Genomic DNA, 19,311 nt, shown 5'->3' with positions numbered 1-19,311 from the left:
CACGGTAGTGTACCTTATAAATGACACGAGTCCAGCACGACACAGAAGACATCCCAATATCAGTTAACAGAGTGTGCAGTAGCTAAATGAGTGATAGCTGTGATGCAGGGAAAGACAACAGTCAATCAACTAATTGCACTCACCTATGTAAGATCTAATGTGCACGATCAAACCCTTACGCTAGGCCCGAATACTACGAAAATACACATTGTTCTTGTGCATAACCAGTGTAAAATGGAGTGGAATGGTGACAGTGTTGGCGAAGTGTGCGCAAGACCAATGTACTGACAAAAATGTGCAAGTGACAGTCACCAAGGAAGCAGCCCTCAAACTGGTGAATCCTGGTAATGGAAGTCGTATCCGTAGAAGCATGACTAATAAAGGAAAAAGAGTGAGGATTGTATGGCAAACGAGTAATTGGGAGAAAAACATGTTTTATCAGTGGATGAGATTTTCAGCTAGACAAATAAGCAACCAAACTTGCATTACATGCCACAATTCTAGGGATGCCAAGAGTCATGCCAATCCCAGGATTTAGGTCAAAGAGATGTGTAAAGCGAGGCCTATGTTTGGCCTTCTGCTTGTTGGATTATGAAACCCTGTAAATATTATGTCTGCTTTTATTGTTTTTTGTAAGTATTAATGGCGGCTGTGGCTCATTGTGTCATTGTGACAATAACACAATCTACGTGAACCAGACATTAGGTATGTGCAGAACCACCCAGAAGGCAGTCCTTCGCTGTAGACAGGTGATAGCAGGTAATGGAGAGGGCATATTAAAAGTAAAACGAAGAACCAAATACATGAACTTCACAGTAGCATCAATGGAGAATGGAACACAACCATTAGCTGACATATTTTGGATATGTGATAGTGACAAACAACTAAGGGCAGCATTGCCAGCTAACTGGACAGGAATTTGTGCCCCAGTCAAATTGACAGCTGCAGAGGGAAGGCTGGATCTCTCTCAGAGGACATAGATACACAAGGACACTGTTTCTCTACAGATAATGAAGGCGACAGTCTGACAAGGTAACTGTTGAGGCTGTTATTGTGATTTATGCTCAGCACTTTCCTCTTTCGAGCCATTTAAGTGGCTGAATCTTGTAAGGAGGTGCAAGCTAAGCACTTCTGCAGGCACAGTAATTCTTGTCTAACTTAAATACTCTCACTGTCTCTCTTTCTGATGTTTTCTTGGAATCCACGCTGTAATTTAGATTTCTGTTTTCTTAAATGCTCTTTATGAATGAAATTTATCTTGTAGACATTACAAATATATACAGCATATCTCAACAAATATTGAATGGATTTCCATGACATTCAGTACCGACGTTCATGGTCCCCAGAGGATGACTCCAACTTACTTTAATGTACCCCTGACTTTTCCTCTAGTGCCAACAACATTTGTGGTCCTAAAGACATAAAATCCTGGATTAGCTGCTATTTTCTGATGTTAAACTCAGAGAAAAACAAAATTCTTGTACTTGCCCCCAAAAACCTCAGAGACTCACTTTCTAAAGATATAATCACTCTAGATGGCATCACCTTGGCCTCTAGCACCACTCTCAGGAATCTTGGAGTTATCTTTGATCAGGACATGTCATTTAATTCCAATATAATGCAAACCTCTAGGACTGCCTTCTTTCATTTACGTAATATTACAAAAAAAATAGACACATCCTGTCACAGACGGATGCAGAAAAACTAACCCATGCATTTGTTACTTCTAGGCTGGATTACTGCAACTCCTTATTATCAGGCTTCCCCAATAAGTCCATTAAGACGCTCCAATTAATTCAGAATGCTGCAGCACGAGTACTGACAGGAACTAGGAAAAGAGATCATATCTCTCCTGTACTTGCTTCTCTGCACTGGCTCCCTGTAAAATTTAGAATAGAATTTAAAATCCTCCTCCTCCTCACCTACAAAGCTCTTCATGGTCAGGCCCCTTCATATCTTAAAGAGCTCATAGCACCCTATTACCCCACTAGAACACTGCGTTCTCTGAATGCAGGGCTACTTGTGGTTCCTATAGTCTCTAAAAGTAGAACAGGAGCCAGAGCCTTCAGTTACCAAGCTCCTCTCCTGTGGAACCAACTTCCAGTTGTGGTTTGGGAGGCAGACACCCTCTCCACGTTTAAGAGTAGGCTTAAGACGTTCCTCTTTGATAAAGGTTATAGTTAGGGCTTAGGTGAGTCCTGAATCATCCCTTAGTTATGCTGCTATAGATCTAGACCATCGGGGGATTTCCCATAATGCACTGAGCTCTTCTCTTCCTCTCTTTCTGCACACGTCATCAAGTGCTTGCTCATGGTGGTACTGTTGGGTCTCTGTTAAAAATGTTTTAAGGAGTTCGGTCTAGACCTTCTCTATTTGAAAAGTGTCCTGAGATAACTTCTGTTATGAATTGGCGCTATACAAATAAAATAAAATTGTTATAGATGAGAACAGCCCATAGTAGTAGGGTAGTTTGTCTTTGTGTCATGCCCAGCCCCCTTTTGTGTGAAAGCAGTCCTTCTAGTTTGACTGACGGTAAATGTAAATTCTGAGGTCATTGCCAATTTAATAACATGAAGTAAGAATACTGTATTGGTTGGAGCGGCTCTCTTATCTAGAAATATGGCGAAGTTTATTTCTAAAACCTGAGTGCTGCTGTCTTACACACTTCTCTGCGCTTTCTTTAGAACAGTCACCCACCCAAAACCCCATAGAGACTGTGTCTGTCCCCCGACCACCTAAATTATTTAAAGAAATAAAAACAAGAGGAGTTCAACATAAAAATCTAATAAAAATTAAAACAAACTCGTCAGTAGCACAAAATAAGAGAATGAAATGTGGGCTGTTAAATATCAGGTCTCTGTCTTCAAAAGCTGTTTTAGTGAATGAATTAATATCAGATTATGATATTGATTTACTTTGTCTTACTGAGACCTGGTTGTCCCACGAGGAGTATGTTAGCCTAAATGAATCCACCCCCCCAGTCATATTAATACTCACATTCCTCGAGGCACTGGCCGAGGAGGTGGAGTAGCAGCCATATACGATTCAAGCGTTTTAATGGACCCTAAACCTAAACTAAATTATAATTAATTTGAAAGCCTTGTTCTTAGTCTTTCTCACCCAAACTAGAAAACACTGCAGCCAGTTCTATTTGTTATAGTGTACTGCGCTCCTGGACCGTACTCTGATTTTATATCTGAATTCTCAGAGTTTTTATCAAGTTTAGTCCTTAAATCAGATAAAGTAATTATTGTAGGTGATTTTAATATTCATGTGGATGTTAACAATGACAGCCTTAGTAACGCATTTATATCATTAATAGACTCAATTGGCTTCTGTCAGAGTGTAAATAAACCAACTCATTGTTTTAATCACACTCTTGACCTTGTTCTATCATATGGCATTGATATTGAACATTTAATAGTCTTCCCACATAATCCTTTCCTATCTGACCATTATTTAATAACTTTTAAATTAATACTATTAGATTATAAGCCATTAGGCAAAACTTCCTACAGCAGATGTCTATCTGACAATGCTGTAGCTAAATTTAAGGAGGAGATTCCTTCAGTGTTTAATTCAATGCCATGTCTGAATTTAACAGAGTCCTATAACGACTTTAGTCCCTCTGAAATTGATAATCTTGTTGATAGTGCTACAGGCTCACTACGATCAACATTAGACTCTATCGCTCCTATAAAAAGGAAATTATTAAAACATAGGAGACTAGCACTGTGGTACAACCACCAAACCCGCCACTTAAAACAAATAGCTAGGAAATCTGAAAGGAAATGGCGCTCTTCCAAATTATCAGAATATCGCTCAATTTGGCATGATAATCTTAAAACTTATACAAAGGCCCTCCGCAATGCCAGAGGAGCCTATTACTCAGCACTAATAGAAGAAAATAAGAATAACCCTAGGTTCCTCTTCAGCACTGTAGCCAGGCTGACAGAGAGTCACAACTCTATTGAGCCACATATCCCCATAAACTTAAGTAGCAATGACTTCATGAGCTTCTTCTATAATAAAATTATTACTATTAGAGAGAAAATTAATCACCAACTGCCATCAACAGTTATCAGTGGCTCTCCAAGTTCAGGGACTTCTGCTAATGTAAACTTAGATATATATTTAGACTGTTTTTCTGCTATCGATCTTCATCAGTTAACTTCAATCATTTCTTCATTGAAGCCATCAACCTGTCTATTTGACCCGATCCCAACTAGGCTGCTTAAAGAAGTTGTTCCCTTAATTGGCACTTCTTTACTGGATATAATTAATCTTTCTTTATTATCAGGATATGTACCACAGTCCTTTAAAGTAGCTGTAATTAAACCCCTTTTTAAAAAGCCCACTCTTGACCCAGGGGTTTTAGCCAACTATAGATTTGTAACCTTCCCTTCCTCTCTAAGATTCTGGAGAAAGTAGTCGCCAAAGAGTTGTGTGACTTTCTACATAACAATAGTTTATTTGAGGATTTTCAGTCAGGATTTAGAGTTTATCACAGCACAGAGACAGCTATGGTTAAAGTTAATAATGACCTTCTGATTGCTTCTGACAATGGACTTGTCTCTGTACTTTTATTATTAGATCTTAGTGCTGCATTTGACACTATTGACCATAATATTCTTTTACAGAGACTTGAGCATCAAATTGGCATTAAAGGAGCCGCACTAAGCTGGTTTAAGTCATATTTATCAGATCGCTCGCAGTTTGTACATGTTAACGATGAATCTTCACTAAATACTACAGTTAGTCATGGAGTCCCACAAGGTTCTGTACTTGGACCAATACTATTTACTTTATATATGCTCCCTTTAGGCAACATTATTAGGAATCACTCCATTAACTTTCACTGTTATGCAGATGATACGCAGTTATATCTATCAATCAAGCCCGATGAAATTGATCAATTATCTAAATTACAAACATGTCTTAAGGACAAAAAATTCTGGATGACCTGCAATTTTCTGATGTTAAACTCAGAAAAAAAACGAAATTCTTGTTCTTGGCCCCAAAAACCTTAGAGACTCACTGTCTAAAGATATAGTTACTCTAGATGGCATTAACTTGGCCTCTAGCACCACTGTCAGCAATCTTGGAATTATCTTTGATCAGGATTTGTCATTTAACTCCCACATAAAGCAGACCTCTAGGACTGCCTTCTTTCATTTACGAAATATTACAAAAATTAGACACATACTATCACAGACAGATGCAGAAAAACTAATACATGCATTTGTTACCTCAAGGCTGGAATACTGCAACTCTTTATTATCAGGTTGCCCAATAAGTCCATTAAAACGCTCCAATTAATTCAGAACGCTGCAGCACAAGTACTGACAGGAACTAGAAAAAGAGATCACATCTCTCCTGTACTTGCTTCTCTGCATTGGCTCCCTGTAAAATGTAGAATAGAATTTAAAATCCTCCTCCTCACCTATAAAGCTCTTCATGGTCAGGCCCCTTCATATCTTAAAGAGCTCATAGTACCCTATTACCCCTCTAGAACACTACATTCTCTGAATGCTGGGCTACTTGTGGTTCCTATAGTCTCTAAAAGTAGAACAGGAGCCAGAGCCTTCAGTTACCAAGCTCCTCTCCTGTGGAACCAGCTTCCAGTTATGGTTCGGGAGGCAGACACCCTCACCACATTCAAGAGTAGGCTTAAGACATTCCTCTTTGATAAAGCTTATAGTTAGGGCTGGCTCAGGTGAGTCCTGAACCATCCCTTAGTTATGCTGCTATAGGCCTAGACTATCGGGGGATTTCCCATGGTGCACTGAGCTCCTCCCTTCCTCTCTCTTTCTGCACTCATTCATGTTCCATTAATGCATGTTACTAACTTCACTTCTTCCCCGGAGTTCTAGTGCTTTCTCGTCTCGCAGGTTCTTATCGATCCTGGTGGAGCCTCCTGCCATGGTCCTGCTAGATTGCCATTGCCAATACTGTTGTTGCTGTGCACCTGTCTGTCTGTCTGTCTCTCTCTCTCTCTCTCTCTCTCTCTCTCTCTCTCTCTCTCTCTCTCTCACCCCAACTGGTCGAGACAGATGACCACCCACCTAGAGCCAAAGGATCTGTCCTAGGTTTCTGCCTTTTAACAGGCAGTTTTTCCTTGCCCTTGTCGCCAAGTGCTTGCTCATGGTGGTACTGTTGGGTCTCTGTAATTAATTTCTCAACCAGAGTTCACATTTTGTCAGCTCAGAGCTGGTCATCTGCAGACACAAGTCATTTCCACAGCCCTTCTCGCCTGCCTTTGGATAATTAAGTCATTATCAGTTTGTGCCATCCTGTTGTGTCCATGTCCTCTTGTGCCTACTGAAGCTTTGCTCAGAATGTTTCAACACACTGCCTTTGTGACGGCTTCTAAAGGATGAAGCTGCTGCTGTGACTGAGGCCAGAGACCAAACAGATGAGTGAATCTAAAGAGCAAAATAAACATGTTCTGATGATTGCGCTGGTTTTTGTGTGTGTGTTACTGTGGGGGATTGTCACTACGTAGCCATAGCCCTTCTGTTTGTCATTGCTGGTGCTTCTGCAGCCGTCAAAAGAAAAAGTCGGAACCATTGCGTCTAAATTGAAAAATATTTGAGTGTAACTACACCCTTCAATTCTGCTACTGCCATCCCTCTTAGTAATTTTAAAATATGCTTCAGAGACTTGCAAAGGACAGTGACATTAGGAGGCGTGGACTTGATTCAGCATTATTGGTATTGTTTTTTATTTGTTAAATAATAATAATTAAAGCTGCAAGCAGCGTTGAATGGGACCTCGCAGCCGGAGTGCGTCGGGGTGTGCTGCGGCCGTGTCACGTGCCGTCGTAACAAGTGCGGACCATTACATGAAAATGTCACGTAAATCAGCTCAAAATCGCCACGCAGCACTTACTTCCTGTTGCCACTAGGTGGCGCTATCACTATGTGTTCAGGGCGGGACACTTATCAGACAAGTAAAGCTTGGAGCCGATTGGACAATGTATGCTCAGGTTATAGCAAATGTTTCGTGGCAATACATCAAAATTACCTGCCACGCCACAGACACGCCCCCCTCACCACAGTCAACACCTGTGTCCAAATCTGAAGTCAGTCCAATAAATTCCCTAGGAGGAGTTCGTTCAAATACAATGTGTGCAAATCGGCACAAATCCAAAATGGCCGACTTCCTGTTGGGTTTGAGGTATGGGTCCAAGAGGCTTTTTTGCTTGTCCCATCATGATATACATGCGTACCAATTTTCATACATGTCAGTCATACGTGTCTTGGGGGCTGACTCTGGGGGGCATGGATAAGCCATTTTGCGACGCCCATCCACGAGACCAAGACAATACCTTCGCGTTCGCCACCACCAAATTCTGTGCAAAGTTTCACGAGTTTTCAGGCACGTTTAGTCCCCCCAAAAGTGTGAATTTTTAAAATATTTGCCGCGTCGCCATGGCAACATGGTTCCATGCAAATTCTTAAGATTCATAATATGTGATCCTCATCCTCCTGAGGAACTTCTCACATAATTTCAGCTGGATCTGGTCAATATGCTTGAAGATATAAATAAAAGTACAATAAATACATTTCCTTCCACCACTAGGTGGCGCTCTCACTATTACTGAATATTATCACATAGAAGTGTTCAAGGTGGGACTCTTATCAGGCAAGTGAAATTTGGAGCCGATTGGACTATGCACACTCAAGTTATTGCAACTTTGTGTGTTCTGGCGGTACATCAAAGTTTGATGCCACACCACGGACACGCCCTTTAACAAAAGCTCACGACAATCAAGAAAAATATCATCAACAACATGTTTTGCATTTCCTGACTAGATTTCAGCTCTGGTCATCCCACTAGGAGTAGAACAGAAGTATTAAACGTGATACTTCCTGTTACCAGTATGTGGCGCTATCACTATGTCTGAATATTGTCATGTAGACGTGTTCAGGGTGGGACTGTTATCAAACACGTGAAGTTTCATTGAGATTGGATCATGTACGCTGTAGTTATGAGGACGTGTTCAGGGTGGGACTGTTATCAAACACGTGAAGTTTCATTAGGGACCAAGCCAGCAACCGCTGGAGGTCCCTATTGTTTTTGCTCGATTTCTTACCTATTCTTCTTCTTATTTTTAGCCCCCTTCGACTGCATTTTTGCCCCCCTGAACATATACGAAAAGTCAATTTTATTTGGCAAAGTTGTCAGGCCTGGTAATGATGAGGATATTCTATGCGTCGCTTTCGGGTTGGCTACTAGGTGGCGCTACTATCATAAAAAGTGCGTTTAGGCTAATAACTTCTGCATAGTTTGTCGCATATTCATAAACCTTATATCCACGTGTTTGGTAATTGAAGTTGAATCTCCCCATATAGGCCCCGCCCACTTCCGCCTATAATTGTTTTTGTTAGAGTGCGAAATGTCATTAAACTACTTTTTCGTGTTCCTCCTACACGCTTTGTCCGATTCGCACAAAATTTTACGCCTAACACTTGGGGACCGCCCTGGCAAAAAGAGTAATTTGAACATTTTTGAAATTTCAAAAAATAAGAACGCTATAAAATTTCAACTTCCTGTAGATTTTTCGTCAAAAAAGGAAGTGGACCATTTCTACACATTGGTATGTCCGATTGATACCAAACTTAGGTCCATAGTTCCACATGTCTTTCTTAAGCATAGTGCACAATTTCAGGCCATGTAGCGCCCCCTACAGGATAAAACAACAGCAGCCCTGGCGCCATGTTTCACCGATATGTACGAAACTCTGTAGGCACGTGTAACATGCTGGGACGTACAAAAAAGCCTCTTGGACCCATACCTGAAACCCCACAGGAAGTCGGCCATTTTTATTTTCATTTTCACTTTTGGCAAACTTTTCGCGTTGTATTTGAACGAACTCCTCCTAGGGAATTTGTTGGATCTGCTTCAAAATTTGTGAGTACAGTCAAAAAATAGTGCTGATTAAAAGTTGTGCTATTTGTGCATGTACATTAAAGGGCGTGTCCGTGGCATGCCATCAAAGTCAGCCATTTTGACTTTTTTGCTCATTTTCTGTGATTTTTCAAGTTGTATTTGAACGAACTCCTCCTAGGGAATTTATCGGATCTGCTTCAAAATTGGTCAGTACAGTCAAAAAATGGTCCTGATTAAAGGTTGTAATCAGGACCATTTTCTATACAGTAAATAAAATACCGTAAAACTTTTAATAATTCTGCGGCATGTATTTGCTTAAAACACTGAATTGGGAACCTGCGTTTATTTGACTGTTGCTCAGCACATATGGAAATATTCTCTAACTGTACTGCTTCTCTTCAGTTTCATATGGCACATTTCACAGGTAATACGTAACTTACGGTACATTTTAGCTCGTACTGCTGTTTTATATGTGCCGCAGCCATGACAGTGAACGTGAACGTCGCTTTACGGCAGCTGCATATTTACGTCAGCGGGCCGGCGTACAGACAGTAAACAGACCGTGAGTGACGAACTATACATGGACTCTTACGGGTTAAAGGGATATAAATAATGGAGGAACGGACACAGACCGTACAGACTTTATTCCCGCTTTAGAGTTTTTTCCGTCTCTGTTGTTTACCGTGTTACCGGAAAGTCCGAATGAATTAACGTTATACTTTGGTGTTTATAGTTTCCGTAAAATGAAGTGAGCGATTGAATTGTGGAGACTCTATAACTAATGATCTAATGATGTGCATTATGTACATATTGACAGAAGTTTAAACATTTATATTTGTGTAGGACATTGAAACGGTTTAAAACCCTCTGAAGCTCTGAGTCTGTGCGTTTTACTACATGCGGATCATTTCATTCATCATTGCAGACCTGCGTGGAGCCACAGCAGCCTTTTAAAGTAGACCTGTGTGTATTAGGGACCCTGCTTTTATTGGAAGTTTTACTGTAGTTAAAATGACTAAACTCCTACAGTAGTCAAATTGAACATATAATCCACAGCATCATGTATAATAGTACAACAGTGAGCACTGTACTGCACAATGACTACTTTTACTCTTCATATTTATAGTACATTTAGGTGATTATTTAAAATTTAATTATGTGAGCATTGTAGCCTTAAAGCAGAGGTGTCAAACTTACGACCCGGGTTCATTCCGGCCCGCGGGACGTGTGAAAGTTAGGGTACTGAACATTGCACAATGTTTTATTAAACTTTATTCACCGACAACTGTAACTCACACTGTACATTTACTGTTAGACCTGATAACCTCTCTGAAATACTTCTCTGCTCTGCTGCAGTTCCCGCGCTCACTTACGCTCTCTCTCTCTCTCTCTCTCTCCCTCTACCACACACACGTTACGCTGCTCTATTCCTTGCCTGATAAGAGTTCCACTATAACATTCATTAGTCAAAATGACTTTGTCATAAAGGAGACTAAACTCCTAATAGCTCCCACTTTAGTTAGTATGCTGCAGTGAGTTAGTTCAGGTTTACTGCACAGTATGTGAAAATGTATGTAAGTTTAAAATAATTTCTAGATGTTGACAAGTTGTTTTCATTATTATTAACTGTAAGAGAAAGTTACCCTGATATTATGTATCATTAATTATTATTAATTATGCCTTTTACTGGTCCGGCCGCTTAAGGTCAAATTGGGTTGTATGTGGCCCCTGAACCAAAATGAGTTTGACACCCCTGCCTAAATGTGTCTTGTGAGTGATTAAATGTCATTATAATTTATTCTTGCATACTTTTATATGCCACGTGGCAAGTCCTTTCGTCGCTCTGAGGCTGCTCGGAGGAGAGAGGCAGGGCGCGAAAAGGTTAACGTAGAACCTCAGTGGCCCAATCGTGACTTTGTTCCTCGTAAGTAGTGACACGTTTTATTCATTCAACTATTCTGCCTATATGTGTAAGGTGTGTATGTGTCATAACTAATTTTGCAGTGGTTAATTACGTTTTATTTTTGTGTTTGTTTCTGTGTTTTATAATAGGCCGTGGCACTGGTACATGCCATCGTGTGAGCCTATGGCCAGTTTCAGTCACAGGCCGCCAACACAAACTGGTAATCCCAGCTGAGTCTCCTGATAAGAAGGTAATGCAGTTCACAATTTATAAACAAAATATCTGCTCTGATGATTGATTAGTGATTTTCATTTTAAAGAAATTCCTTCTGTTTTCCCCCCAGTTTGTTCTTATTGTAGGAGCGTCTCATCTGCGCTCCATTGCAGACGGGATCGTGCCGATGCCAGAGGGAATGCTTTCCTTTGGTGTCATGTCCACACCGGGGGCCTGTGCGTCCCAGCGGAGGACCGAGTTACTCAACGCTGACGTACTTCGGACCCCGGACGCACTCTGCATCATGGCCCCCAACAACAACCTGACAGCCAGCCGGACCCCCCTTGAGGCAGGAGCTGACTTCCACAAGCTCCTGTATAGTGCCCGCAGTCGTTGGAACACAAAGGTTATTCATTATATTGTATTTACCAGGGTACTATAATTAATTTGGTTCCATGAGCTATTACAGTATAATTTTAAAGGTTATGATATTTTCAGTGGAAGTACTTTATTAATGAACAACTATTGTTCTGTGCAGCTCTTTGTCTTGGACTTTGTGCCACGTCTGACTGTTGATCCTCACCTACAAGAGCTCTTTCGTGAAGAGTTCCATTGAGTGGCAGCAGGAATGGGTAAGTTTCCAAAAAATATTTTTAAAAAACTGTTTGAATTAATATTATTATTTTGTCCATAATAGTCTTTATTTTGTAGTAAAAAAAAAAAAAAGTATTTAAATAATTAATCAGGTTCTGGTTGTTTTTTAAGGTATCGAGTACTTCTCGTCTTCTTGCCACTCCCCTTTGAACAACTTGGACCTGTGGAGCCCAGATGGTTCCACAGATTATATTGTGACAAAATGGAAAAGTTTGATGTATACATGGTAGTAGTTCAGTTCTTAGCAGATGCAAATTGAGAGTACATTTTATGATCACTAAATGTATTACTCTAACTTTTTTCCGGGTTCACTTGAGTGATGGCGAAGGCATGGTGGTCCTCACTCGTTTGCTGTGGGCTGCAGCTTACGAGTCACTGGAGGCGCCTGTACCGAAACCGCAGGCCGCTGCCAGGACATCATTGCCTGTTCGTCACGTCACTCCAAGGGTCGTTGTGAGGGGAGAGGTCATCGTGCCTCGCCCCTCTAACCCTTATGAGTGGACGTCTGTGGAGAGGGGCAGGAAGGTAATATTTGCACACTGTAATTTTGGTGTTGAGACTGATTTTCCCCCAGCAGTTTATTTCTGTTATGGTCAGTGGGTACTTATTTTTAACATAATATCTGCTGCGGTTTGTTATGCTTTATATAAACAGTTAGGAAAGGGTTAATTGGTTATTTGTCTATCGATTATAGATGAGAGAAATTGTCTGTAATACTGTTTTATTATGTGTTATTTTTTTTATTTCTTAGTTTGTTGCTACTCCTGTCGCGCTGAAGGAGTGCTTCATCCCGCTGAACCCCGTGAGGTTCAGCAGTTCCATGTTGGCTGTCATGGATGCTGTTGTCCCTTCCCATCTTTCTACCCCTGAGTGCACCGCTGTTCCACAAGACAAAACGGTAATTTGCATGCAGATTGTATCCGTTGGTTTCTGCTTCTTCCTGAAATTAACACCCTTAAAAATTGCTTACGCCCAAAAGGAGCTTTTCCCCAAATATAGTTTCAAAGTTTTGTTGGTTTCCTTCTTTCCATTAGAAACCTGTCGTAGAACGTAGGCGGAAAGCTGTCGCCTGCAAGAGGAGACCTGCAAAGCGCCAGGTTTGTTTTTATATTAAATATTTTACTGGTTTGTACAGTTTGACAGACAGGCAGCAATAATTTAATACTTTGTGTTTGCTGTATTTCGTCTGTTATTCAGATCATTAGAAAAAACATGGCAACTTTACATTTCGTTTTTTTAGTTACATTTTGTGTTGGTTGGTTGTTTTCAGGTTGAGGCAACACCCAGTGTTGTGGAAGTGGTTGCTGCTGCTGCAGAGGTTGGTGCATGCTACACCCTACATTTACATATGTGTTTTAAATGGTGAATGCAAAGCTACTTTATTGTTAATGCAGTATGCACCAAGTTGACCAAGTTGAACATGTTGAAATGACAAGACCTCATTTGAGTTTCATTCTGTGTGTGTATATAATTAAAAAAAACATTGTATTTTGTTAATACACAATATTTAATTTTTGTTTGATTCTTTTAGGCTCAGGTGACACCATGCGTGGTGGACACATCCCCAGAGCCTTCACCTGCCACGGCTGTGGAAGTGGTTGCTGCTGCGCAGGAGGAGGAGGTTGGTGCATGTTATATCACACATTTCACAATGGTGCATGCAAAGCTGTTTTCTTGTTGATACAGTATATATTCAAGTTAAATACAACACAACTTTAAGGTTCACAAGTGTATGTTGAAATGACAAGACCTCATTTCAGTTTAATTCTGTGTGAGTTACTTTAAGTAACATGTAAAAGCCGAGCGTGAGATGGGATTATTATTGGGGAATGCACAAAGGGAAGCAGCTAGAGAGGGGAATGGCAGTGCTAAAGACGCACTTAAAAATTTAGGAAGTGTATATGTACACAATAGAGATGTGTCTGCACAAGAGGCTGTCTACAGGTTGACTAGCATGCGTCTGAAGGAGTGTTCTAGGAAAGTTGTTTTTGTTCCAGTTGGGGATAAAGCGCTGTTAAAATGAGTTTGCCTTTATCTGTGTTAAAACAAAAGGCATCATCACATGACCTTACCACAGACGATATGTGGATGACTAGTTCTGTTGACAGATATAAGAATAGACCAAGAGACGGTACCTTTAATAATATGTGTATGGCAACATTTGCCTCAGAGTAGTGTATGGCAACATTTGCCTCAGAGTACCGTGTTTTGAGCAAATCTGAGATGTCTGTCAGCAGGATAGAACTAAAGAACAATTGTGGCTTCATTTTGAAAAAAATACGTTCCGAACCTGCAGTTGTTTGTTATGCGCGCTTTTCAGAAACCAAGAATCCAGAGTGTTATGCAGTTGTTTTTACCGTTTCTAACAGATGTGCACCTGAAACCGCCAGGTGAGCCTCAGGGACCCATGGGCAAGCATCGTACCAAGTTTCATTTAAATCACATGTGCCGTTGCAGAGATATAAACTTCTTCATTTTAAAGAGCGACACCTAGTGGTGATGGTCTGAAATTGTGCACGGTGCCTAAGGAAGACATGAGGAACTATGGACCCAAGTTTGGTGTCAATCAGACATACCAATGTTGAGAAATGGTCCTCTTCCTTTTTTGAGAAAAATCCACAGAAAGTGTTAATTTTATAACGTGCTTATTTTTTTTAATATCAAAATTCTTTGAATTACTTTTTTATTAGGATGGTCCCCACATGCTACGTGAAAAATTTTGTGCCAATCGGACAAAGCACATGGGAGGAACACGTAAAAGTAGTTTATGGACATTTCGCACTCTAGAAAACAAAATTCTAGGCGGAAGTGTGTGGGGCTTACATGCGGAGATTCAGCTCTATTCACCGAACGCGTGGATACAAGGATTTTGAATGTGCGACAAAGTATGCAGAAGTTATTAGCCTAAACGTATTTTTTATGATAGTAGCGCCACCTAGCGGCCAACCTGAAAGTGACACATAGAATATCAAATTTTTTACCACGCCTGACCACTTTGCCAATTAAAATTGAGTTTTCTTATATGTTATGGGGGGCAAAATCGCAGTCAAAGGCGCTAAAATTAATAATAAGAAACATAGCAAATACAATAGGGACCTCCAGCAGTCACTGGCTCGGTCCCTAATAAGAAACATAGCAAATACAATAGGGACCTCCAGCGGTCGCTGGCTCGGTCCCTAATTAAAAACATACTACTTTGGCTCTGATACAGACTGTAGTCACCACTTTGTAGTCAAACCCACAGCACTACCGGATTGGTTACATGGCATGAGTAAAAGTAGAGTAATATTGGTAAGGTTTAAAAGCTCACTTTTGCAGCATTTCACTAAATACACTTAAAGATCTGCATTTTATAAGTAAATTTCAGCTGGATCTGATCATCCTGCGAGGAGTAGAACATGAAAGTATAAAACGTGATACATCCTGTTACCAGTATGTGGCGCTATCACTATGTCTGAATATTGTCATGTAGACGTGTTCAGGGTGGGACTGTTATCAAATTTGAAGTTTCATTGAGATTGGATCATGTACGCTGAAGTTATGAGGACGTGTTCAGGGTGGGACTGTACATTGAAGATGAGTAATATCTGTTTGATGGCCAATCGGTGGAATTTGACACGTCGTCACGGACACACGGTTATACATACAGTCACAAATAGCACAACTTTTGATAACCAATGTGTGTAGATTGAAGTGATTGAATTTGAAGTCAATCTGATAAAATCTGTAGGAGGAGTTAGTTAAAACAGAAGCCCTTAAATGCCGGAAATGGCATCACAGTTTGACATTCGATTCAACCTGGCCAACTTTGAGGGCATGCCGTTTAATGTACATGCACAAATAGCACAACTTTTATTCAGCACCATTTTTTGACTGTACTGACCAATTTTGAAGCAGATCCGATAAATTCCCTAGGAGGAGTTCGTTCAAATACAATGCGAAAAATCACAGAAAATGACCAAAAAAATCAAAATGGCTGACTCTGAAGCCACGCCATGGACACGCCCTTTAATGTGCATGCACAAATAGCACAACTTTATATCAGCCCCATTTTCTTACTGTACTGACCAATTTTGAAATAGATCCGATAAATTCCCTAGGAGGAGTTCGTTCAAATACAAGGCGAAAAATTCACCGAAAATGCGCACGGAATTCACTATGGCCAATTTTGAGGGGACACCACGGACACGCCCTTCAACGTATATGCACAAATAGCACAACTTTTAATCAGAACCATTTTTTGACTGTACTTAAAAATTTTGAAGCAGATCTGATAAATTCCCTCCCCTTGTTCAAATACAACGCGAAAAGTTTGCAGAAAGTGAAAATGAAAATGGCCGACTTCCTGTGGGGTTTCAGGTATGGGTCCAAGAGTTTTTTTTGTACGTCCCGGCACGTTACACGTGCCTACCGAGTTTCGTACATATTGGTGAAACGTGGCGCCGGGGCTGCTGTTTTTTTATCCTGTAGGGGGCGCTACACACATGACAAACACGATTTTTGGGTTAGGGTTAGGGTTAAATTTAAATTTCTTCATTTTAAAGAGCGCCACCTTGTGGCAATGGCCTGAAATTGTGCACGATGCTTAAGGAAGACATGTGGAACTATGGACCCAAGTTTGGTGTCAATCGGACATACCAATGTGGAGAAATGGTCCACTTCCTTTTTTGACGAAAAATGTACAGGAAGTGTTAATTTTAAAGCGTGCTTGTTTTTTAAAATTTCAAAAATGTTTGAATTACTTTTGTTGCCAGAGCGGTCCCCAGGTGCTAGGTGAAAAACTTCGTACGAATCGGACAAAGTGTGTAGGAGGACCACAAAAAAGCAGTTTAAGGACATTTCGTGCTCTAACAAAAAAAAATTATAGGCGGGGCCTAGATAGGGAGATTCAGCTCCATTCACCGAATGTGTGGATACAAAGTTTTTGAATGTGCGACAAACTATGCAGAAGTTATTAGCCTAAACGCATTTTTTATGATAGTAGCGCCACCTAGTGGCGGACCCGAAAGTGACGCACGTAATATCCCTATTTTCACCTGGCCTGACAACTTTGCCAAATAAAATTGACTTTTCGTGTATGTTCAGGGGGTCAAAAATGCAGTCAAAGGGGGCTAAAAATAATAACAATAGGTAAGAAGATGAAATCGAGCAAAAACAATAGGGACCTCCAGCGGTCGCTGGCTCAGTCCCTAATTAATTAAAGGTGTTCCTTACTTTAATGTTGCAGCTTTTGGTTGGACAAAACAAGCATTGTGAAGGTGTCACTTTGGACTGTGGGTAATTGTGATAGCAATTCTCCCCTTTTCAAGTTTTTTTTACAAAGCAGGCAAACAATAATGAAAATAATCATTTGTTGCAGTCCAATACAAAATTGTTAACAATGAACTCCACCTCAACCAACTACAACAGTAAAATCCTGCTTTTACATTAACAATGACTCATAATAAGCTAATGATGTCGTATATAATAGTATAACAATCACAATTCAACACTTTAACGACATTTTACTCTTTATACACACATACTTTTACTCAAATTACATTTTCAGTGCAGGACTTTGACTTGGAACTTGTACCATGCACATTTTTACTGACGTAAAGGATCTGAAGACTTACTCCAATAAGTTATATATTTTTCAAAAAGGTGAGGTAGCACTAGCAAGCTAGCTAAATTTCTGGAGTAGCAGCTTTGTAGCAGGCAGAGACCACTACCAGTAATACGCTGACAATATTAACGATAATTTGACTGGCAGGCAATTAGAAAGATGGACAATGGCAAATAAGATTTCAAATATATGTCATTCTAAATTATATTTTTATAATGTTACACATAATAATTGGGTAATAATATCATTTAAAAAATAAATAAATAAATAAATAAATAAATATATATATATTTATTTATTTATTTATTTTTTTTTCCTTCAAATTTTCTAAGGCAGCCGTGGTGGCCAACGTACACAGCACTAGAGCACCAAATGTTGATTAATCTGCCACTGAAAATACAGCTGTTTTAGGAGATTACAGAGCCTTTCTAAAAATAAAATAAATATTTTACATAAAACAATACATGACCAGCCCCAGGCTGGTAAAGAAAAACAACCAAAAAAAAACACGAAACAACCATCAAACTGGCAGTTTTATGACCGAATTCTACAAAGATTCTTAGTTTAGTGAAAATCAACAGGAGTGTTGAGCCACTGAAATCCTGGACTGAATGCTGCTGAACAGTATGCTGCCATTAGCTCATATCATTAGCACATTCAGGGCTCAGACAGAGACCCAAAAAATGTACTGCTTCATTTATTTCTGTGTCAACAAACTTTTGCTGTGGCAAATCTGTTTGACACTATTGCTGTCAAACTGCAGGCCAAGCACTTAATTTTTATTAAAGGTTGACTCTAATTTGGTAAGCGAAGGCCTGCTGAGGGCTAACAGTCATATAAGCAGCTGCTGCTCTCTCATTAGTCTCCTCAGCTCACATACCAGCAATGACCTCTCACCTTTGATCTTCACTTGTTAAAATGCCAGAAGGACATCAATTAGCACGAGCCAAAGGTCAGGGTGAAAGCTGTGGTCAGCCAGTTCGGTGTGGGATTCATCACAGACGTCTCACTAATTAGCTGCCATTCATCCTGCTGCTTTTTATCCGTGATAATGACTAATCAGTCTGTCGGTCAGTAGGTCTTCCACTTTGGTCTGAATATCTCAATAATTATTACAGGATTGCGATGCAATTGTACAGACATTTATATTCTACAGAGAATGAATTTTACTAATCCTACTCTCCTACCTCTCCTGCCACCATGAGGGTGGTTCAGAATTAAATATCTTGACAACATAGATGCATTGCCAATAAATTTGCTACATATATTCAAGTTCTCAAGAGGAATTCCTCTAACTTGGTGATCGTCTGACTTTGCCCTCTGGTGACATGTTCACCTATTTATTGAAATAAATACTGAATTAAGGTGCTGATCGTCATCAAAACATTATATGTGCATAAAGCAGGATCATTGTCTCCATTGATTCACAGCTGCCTTATAGTGTATGAAAAGCTGCTTCTTTAGTTGATTAAATCCCTGCACCATCAAAAGTCAGCAGGAAACATGGTGACACATATGTTGATTTGAGATGTGGCGTGTCAGAGCACAGTGCCATTATGCACAGCCTGTGTTTACCTTCATTAAATAACCTGGAAGTGACATCAGACTGCTACAAGTCAACCACACACACCTCTACATGACTCAGTATTCTGATTTGTTGCTTATAGGGGATCATCATGTCATATTTTACAATATGATGCAACAATTTACAACATGAAATACATTAGAATTTGCATTGAATTGAGGTCTTATAAACTCTTTCAGCAAAATTTTTATTATGTCCATCATTTCGCAATTCAAATAAAAACCCATCATCTGCCTTTCTCTATAGATTTTAAGCTGCACGTCCTTGTCATGTTGCTCTGCACCTTCCAGACATTCCTCCTTTGTTAAACCGTTGTCTTCATGTTGTCTGTGATTGGCTCAGCTGTTTCAGAAACCAGTAATGAAACCAGTCATGTGACTATGACCTATACTGCTCTTCAATCAGCCATTTTGCACTCTGCTACTGCACATACATGAAGCAAAATAGAAGGTGGAG

General features: G+C 40.1%; 2 protein-coding genes across 5 annotated transcripts in view; one reads left to right on the top strand and one right to left on the bottom strand.

The window, feature by feature from the left end:
* The window catches only part of LOC127365278 (contactin-associated protein-like 5), a 293,853-nt gene that overhangs the window by 165,523 nt on the left and 109,019 nt on the right, over positions 1-19,311 (bottom strand). The gene's annotated exons all lie outside the window — the stretch shown is intronic.
* LOC127365350 (uncharacterized) overlaps positions 2,658-19,311 on the top strand; it is a 213,478-nt gene continuing 196,824 nt past the window's right edge. Inside the window, exon 1 of the mRNA XM_051403372.1 lies at positions 2,658-3,022. The gene's annotated coding sequence lies outside the window, so the exon portion shown is untranslated. The remainder of the gene's footprint in view (positions 3,023-19,311) is intronic.

Source organism: Dicentrarchus labrax, unplaced genomic scaffold (assembly GCF_905237075.1).
Source record: "Dicentrarchus labrax unplaced genomic scaffold, dlabrax2021, whole genome shotgun sequence".
NCBI classification, from domain to species: Eukaryota; Metazoa; Chordata; class Actinopteri; family Moronidae; genus Dicentrarchus; species Dicentrarchus labrax.
The sequence above is the reverse complement of the archived record's forward strand: the minus strand, read 5'-3'. Positions and strand labels throughout refer to the sequence as shown.